This window comes from Miscanthus floridulus, chromosome 19, assembly GCF_019320115.1.
Source record: "Miscanthus floridulus cultivar M001 chromosome 19, ASM1932011v1, whole genome shotgun sequence".
NCBI lineage: Eukaryota > Viridiplantae > Streptophyta > Magnoliopsida > Poales > Poaceae > Miscanthus > Miscanthus floridulus.
In genome coordinates, this window is record NC_089598.1 from 89,621,704 (window position 1) to 89,628,800 (window position 7,097).

A 7,097-nucleotide genomic window follows, 5' to 3' on the forward strand; every position below is an offset into this window, starting at 1 on the left:
GCTCCCGGGGAAACGATCGTCCAATTATTTTCCCGTAGCGGATTCCGTGCCCCGGGCAAATCGGCCCTGAGTTGCCAAAGTAGCCCCTAGGGAATTTCCCGCGGGGAATCGGGAACGGGCCCATAGACATCTTGAGTTCGCGCACAAATGCGGGACGGCGAATGCAATGGAAGAGGTGGCCCACCTGCGCTGCATAACACAAAACCAGCGCAGAGAGGGAAAGCCCACAGCTGGGCCCATGAAGAAACATGGCCCATATTTGTATGGCCCAATTTTTCAGGCTGCCTGCATCACTTCTCGGCTTCTCTCGACGGAGGAAGACGACGTAGACAAACGTCAGAGGGCCGACCGCCGACCACGATGTAAGTCGGAGGTGGCGGAGCCGAGGAGGAGCAGGTGATGAGCGAGGTGCCCCTGGGCTGCCCGCCGCACTTCTCCAGCCTCCACATCTCCCGCTTCAGCTTCTCCTCACGGCCAATAGGTACCAGCAGCTCCCGCCACGCGCTTTGCGCGCTTTTCGTCATACACCTTCCCTGCACTGCCTCTTGGTGCTAACCGAGGAGAGATTGTCGGGACACGGTGTGATTCTCTCCTGAACTTTGATTCAGTGTTTTCAGGGCCATCTGGGGACAACGATGCTGTTGGTGGCGGTGGGAGCGAGTTAGCCGCAGCAACGAGCGGTTCTTGTAAGTGAATGGGACTGTGGATCAGCGGATGTGTCTTTGCGTTAGTTCGCGTTGTCGTAGAGGTTAGTTTGGTGGGTATGTGTTCAATTGTTCGTTGGGGTAACATGTTTTACTCTGTTGAGGAGGTGATTCGCCTGACGCAGTCGCCGTGGATGAGGATGGGGATCTCGTTCTGGACCGGAGAAGAAGAAACAAATATGGTACATCAATTGCTGGTTGCTACGTATCGTGGTGTTGTGATTGGCGAGCTTCTCATTTAAGCTTTCTTGGCTTGCAGTTAGAAGTGACTGCCATCTGCTCACCATTCAGCATGGCGTTACCAGCTCGCTTAAGAGCGTTGGGCTTCAGGTTGGAAAAAAGATCGATGGTGCTTTTCTGTCATGTAGGTGTATGATTCGTTGTTGTTACTGGTGCGCAGGTTTGGAAAGCGGCATTACTATTAGCTGACTTTGTTTTGCATAAAAGCTTTGGGGGAATTCCTCGTGTGCCATTAAAAAAGATCGCAATGCCATGTATGTCCCTAGAAAAGTTCAGCGGTCTTCAGCGCCACTGCTCAAATTTTTTTGTACCCTCTATGCCACTGCCGTCAGTTTGGTCTCTAACGTCGTCAAACTACATGTGTGAAAAGTCAAAAATACCCTTAAGTCTAAATATGTCATTAATTTTTTTTGAGCATCTTAATGACTTCAAATGAAAAAACTCAAAACTAGAAAGTTGTATATCTCGTCGAGATCTATAATTTTCATATAAAAATTATCTTCATTTAATTCCGCAAAAAAAAGATATGATTTTTCTAAGATATATTAATCATATCAAATCATAATTGACAGTTTGACATGAAATTAGTGGATATAGGTTTCTAGAATGTTTCTTTTCCTAACTCAGGAATGTTTGTCGGGTTTGGTAGGTTTAGCACTAGCTCGGGTTGCTAGAAGGATTTTTGTTACAGGTACTTTTCTCTCCTTTAGAGTTTAATTTGCTAAAACTATTTGCATCGCATTTTACTCATTGAATAAATTTCATGTTCCATGTCAACCTAATATGTATAGTAGTTTGATCCTTTTGCTTCTGTTCGACAAATAGATTTGTTTGAGATGTCCCAACTAGAAATAAGAAAACTTGGCTGGAATCACAAATTCAATACCTTGCGGAAGTATGATTCCAGTTATAGTCCTTATTACTTGATTACTTTCATGAAATTCAGAGGCACATCCGCATATATACTGTTGCCTGATTGTCTCAATTTTAATATGATTTATTTTTTAGAAAAAGAATATTTAGGCCATTTGTATTGTTGAAATGTCAATCCCCTGTTAGTGGATTCATATGACGACCGGATGAATTCACATTTATCTTGTTTCAATGGAAAATAATGCACATTTATATCTTGTGCATTCTGTGATACAATTTGGCTCCCTCCCCTCCCCCATGCCTTCATGTTTAACCACTGTGCTACCTTAAATCCTAACAAAATTTATTTGCCAATGGGGATGAACAGATAGAGGCACTGATATCCTAGATAATTGTTTGGCTAATGTCCATACCAACTCTGGTATGCTAAAGTTTGATGAAGCTAAAGTCTGTGTACGGGAACTGGACTGGAAAACATCATGGCCTCCACCTGTGGGTACATATGATCCTTCTGATCCAAGGTTTTCTCTACACCAATTGATCTCACTTTCATCATTGATCATCATGCATCACAAAACAGTGATCCATAATGTTAGCATGTTCACTGCTTCCTTTATTACTAGCTGACTGCCTAGGAACCTCCCCTGGCTGTCACCTACTTACTCCCCTTCTTTAATGCTAGTATTTACTTCTCCTTTTGCTGCTAAATGGCTGATGCCTAGGAATCTTCCCTGGTTGTCGCCTATGTGCTTCCCCCTCTCTCTCTTGTGTTAGTCTAGCTCCTATATAAATCCCTGTAATTTGATTTACTCAACATGTATGAATACAAGAGCTAGTTCATCCTCTATCATGGTATCGGAGCGATGAGGGCACATGAAGAGGAGGAAGCGGCCGGCGGCATCAAGGAGTAAAGGGGTCCGGAGCTATTGCACCTGATGATCTCGTTCCTGGAATGAAGATCCTTCACAGAGAGATCAAAAGGATCAAACTCAACAGAACAGTTGTTATCAGTAGTGAATTGTCTAACAGAAATGAGGTTCTTAATAATGTTGGGAGCAACAAGAACATTATTAATACGAAAGGTTCCTGGAATGACAGCATCACCCGTAGCTGTCACAGGAAGAGTGGAACCATTTCCAACAACAATGGATGAAGGACAAGTAAAATGAGGTGGTCGGAAAAGAGAAATGTTATCGGCATCAGGCGTCATATGATTAGAGGCGCCGGAATCCATGACCCAGTTAGTGACAACAGGTGGAGTGAGGCTCATGGTGCTGAAGGAGTTGGCCAGAGCCTGCTGATTCCAGGAGCCGGTCCAGGGAGACTGGGAAGGGGCCTGGTACACCTGCTGTTGCGGCTGCTGCTGATGGTACTGCTGCTGGTTCATGAAAAAAGCCAGGGCAGTCAGCATGGGTGGAAAGCCCCGTGGTCCTCCTCTAGATGGGCGCTCTGGTCACCCTGCACCTCAGCTGGTGTGTTTTGGCGTTTTGAAAACCAAGAAACCAGATTGGCTCCAAGAAACACAGCATAGCCTAAAGTGGAGCGGCGAGTGTCGGGACACCCAGCCCAATCGGCATCAATATAGACCACAAGTTCAGAAGGAGTGGAGGGCTGAAGGTGCAGGCCATGGCTGAGAGTTCCCTGAAGATAGCGGAGAATCCTCTTAACAGCAGACAAGTGAGGTTCGCGGGGATCATGCATGTGAAGGCATACTTGTTGAACAGCATAAGCAATGTTTGGTCTTGTGAAAGTAAGGTACTGCAGGGCTCCTGTAAGACTGCTATAGTGGGTAGGATCAGTGACAGGAGCACCTTCAGTAGCAGAAACTTTAGAATGAGTGTCCACAGGCGTGCTACACGGTTTGCAATCCATCATACCAGCACGTTTGAGGATGTCAATGGTGTACTGCGGTTGTGACAGGAAGAGACCACCTGAATGTTGCGTGACTGAAATGCCTAAGAAGTGATGCAAAGGACCAAGGTCTTTCATGGAGAATTCTTGTTGCAAGGCAGTGATAGTGCGGCGGAGGAGAGAGGCACTGGAGGCAGTCAGAACAATGTCATCCACATAGAGTAGTAGGTAAACAATCTCATTGCCTCGGTGGTAAATGAACAGAGAGGTGTCAGACTTTGCTTCAACAAACCCGAGAGACAAGAGGTAGGTGGCAAACCGGTTGTACCATGCGCGAGGTGCCTGCTTCAGACCATACAGAGACTTGTTGAGGCGGCAAACATGATCAGGAAGAGCAGTGTCAATAAATCCAGTGGGTTGGCAGCAATAGACAGTCTCGGAGAGGGTGCCATGGAGGAAGGCATTCTTGACATCCAGTTGATGAATAGGCCACTGCTGTGAGAGAGCCAAAGAGAGGACTGTGCGGACCATTGCTGGTTTTACCACAGGACTAAAGGTCTCATCATAATCCACTCCTGGACGTTGGGTAAAACCATGGAGAACCCACCGAGCCTTGTAGCGATCAAAGGAGCCATCAGCATCCTCCAGAAAGATGGTAGCTGGTCGTAGCCTCAGGCGTATGAGCACCTTTGTTGGCAACAAAAGGAGAACTGATGCAATTCTTTTGAACTTGTCGCACTCTTTTGCATGGTGTGGGCAATGGGGAGGTCGTAGGTTGTTTACCTGATAGTACCCAATTTACAGTATCCTAGCAGAGACATTAATGGAGTTCTCTAACTCCTCTATACAATAGCCTTTGCTTTATTCAAGTGTTTCTTTGGCACAAGGCTAATTCCATGTTCTCTGGTGCAGTCGGTATTTATGGTCTGTAAGTGAAGTTGAGGAGGCTGAGAAAGCAACAGTCCTGTTTGCTGCAGATGTTATTTACAGTGATGATCTCACAGATTTGTTCTTCGACACGGTGAAGAAATTGATGTCAAGTGGTGCCAAGAAGGTACCATTGAACTCAGCATTTACTCTTCAGGATTCAGCTCCAAAGTCTTGAGTTAAGGCGCCTTAAACGAAGAATCAAGATTCTTGTTTGCATTTTGTAGGTGCTATACTTGGCCCTGGAGAAGAGGTACAATTTCAGTCTAGACGAATTAGATGTCGTGGCCAACGGTTACGCGCACTTCCGAAGTTTCTTCACAGCTCATGATGGTAAATTGTTTGCAAAGATCTTTCTGCTTCGTTAACAAAACGAGCGCTGACAAGTGATCTAAATCGTTTCCTTTCATCCCAATTATTATCCGCAGAGCATGGCAATCCGATCGATAGATATGGACCGGGTTTTGTTGGAAAGCAGATAGACCCTGCAGAGATTCCTCAGTACATCAGAGAATATGAGAGGGGCAAGGATTTAGAGATGTGGATGATCATGTACAGTCCGGACCAGAAACAGCAGTAACTCTACAAAAAAAATCGTCTTTTTCTTCCAGAAGGAACGAAGAGAGCAATGCATGCTATTCCGCCTTATTATCATTAACCTCAAATGACTCTGGAAAACCTCCTGTTTGAGGTAAATTCTGCAGTTGCAGGTTCCAACAACAAATATCATCAGTCGATTGCCACAAATGCATGATCCCCAGGAGCCAGGATGATGGCGACCCAGAACAAGCAACGGAGCATCCCCAGGACAAATGCTCTGTGTCGATCGGTCTGGCAATGATCGATCGGCCTGCAGGTTCTCTGGCCTTGGAGGTTTTGGAGCTCTTGTAGGATCGGGATTGGACTTGGAGTCCTGGCCTCCTGGTCCTGGGTGCAACTAGCCGGCCAGCTTTGATCGCCGTCGTTTTGCACTTGATTAAATATGTATATTTGATTCTTTTCACATACATAAATATATATACATACTAAAATAATAGATTTTTATTGCATAAATATATATAAATGCTAGAATAGTTGATTTTACATAAAAAAATATGCAAATTTTGATAATATATTGTGTAAAACCGAATGTTTTAATTCATTTAAACACCTTCTAAACCGTTTAAAAACTAAACAAAGGGTGACCGATTATTTACCATTTAGCGTTTAGGATAAGAGTGTGGTAGTGGGCATATATAGTCATCCCTGAGTGGCGGCAGCTATATGAAAAAACAATTAAATCTTTGCCCACCCAGTCTGAAAAGAAGGCCGGGTGATTTCAGAATTTGTGGATGGGTTATTAACATGCACTATTCATATAATATCCTGCTTTGGTTTTTGTGCTGCCTATATACTCCGTATGCATCTAGGAGTAGGAGTACTATCTTCTAAATTCCGGCTTTTGTACCGCATAAACAACGTACTCCCTCTGTCCCCAATTAACTGTCGTCGTTGATTTCTATGTGGAAAGTTTGACTCAATTTATAGAAAATACGTATAATATTTGTGTTGGGTTCATAAACCCGGGGTCCCTCGGGGACCGGCTTCCACGCCAAGGCTCAACCCAAGAGTCTAAAAAAACAACAGGGCAAAGGGACGGCCCAGCAGCCGATCGAAAGGTCTGGCCCAAGAAGAGCGACACCTGCTCATCAACTTCTCCGGCCCACCTATCTGACCGGAGCACTCGCTCCAGACTCCAGCCGCCTCCGAACGGCCTCTCCGATCGGAAGGCCTGCCCCGAGCCCTACTTCCGACTCCGACCCCGTGTCTCTTCGACCGGGGCACGTAAGAACACTGCTTCCGACTCCGACCCCGCGTCTCCGACCGGGGACCCCGTAGGAAGCCTGTTTACCGCTCTTCTCTGACTGGCGCGGCCAGGGCCGACTGGGGCCATCCGACCGGGGACGCCCACTCGGAAGGAACCAGGGGCGAACGGAGAAAGCAGTACGCAAAGTCAAACCACGATACCAGGACCATACCCTGTACGCCTGCGGGAGCAGTGCTTCACAACCACCCTGACACAAATAGTATTGTAGGCGCCGACATTTGTGTCTAAAGTATTGTAGGCGCCATTGAGCTCCCATACGGCAAAAAGCCCCCCATGCCTCTGGGCATCAATAGTGGGCACCAGGGTTCACCATACCTGGTACTCATGGTAAGGGCTCCTCACATAACAATAGTATTTTGCACGTACCAACATCCACCCTTCCTGAAGAAGCCAACGCAACCTCCCATGTGCACCTGATATTCTACAGTGACATCAACAGTATTGTGGGCGCCTACCATCATCGCTACCCTCGTCGGCGTGGGCAACAAGGCATAGAAACATACGTACTCTCTCCCTCTCACCTGTAAAGTCATCCCCTTTATCTATAAAAGGGGATGCACTCCCTCCAACGAGAGGAGGTCGACTTCTTCAAGTTCAGACTCACTAGATCGATAGCTCACAACCCCTCAAGCACA

At 46.3% G+C, this 7,097-nt stretch overlaps 1 pseudogene; it reads left to right on the forward strand.

Moving 5' to 3' along the window:
* The first annotated feature begins 360 nt into the window (after positions 1–360).
* LOC136529901 (uncharacterized) lies at positions 361–5,396 on the forward strand (annotated as a pseudogene).
* The last annotated feature ends 1,701 nt before the right edge of the window (positions 5,397–7,097 follow it).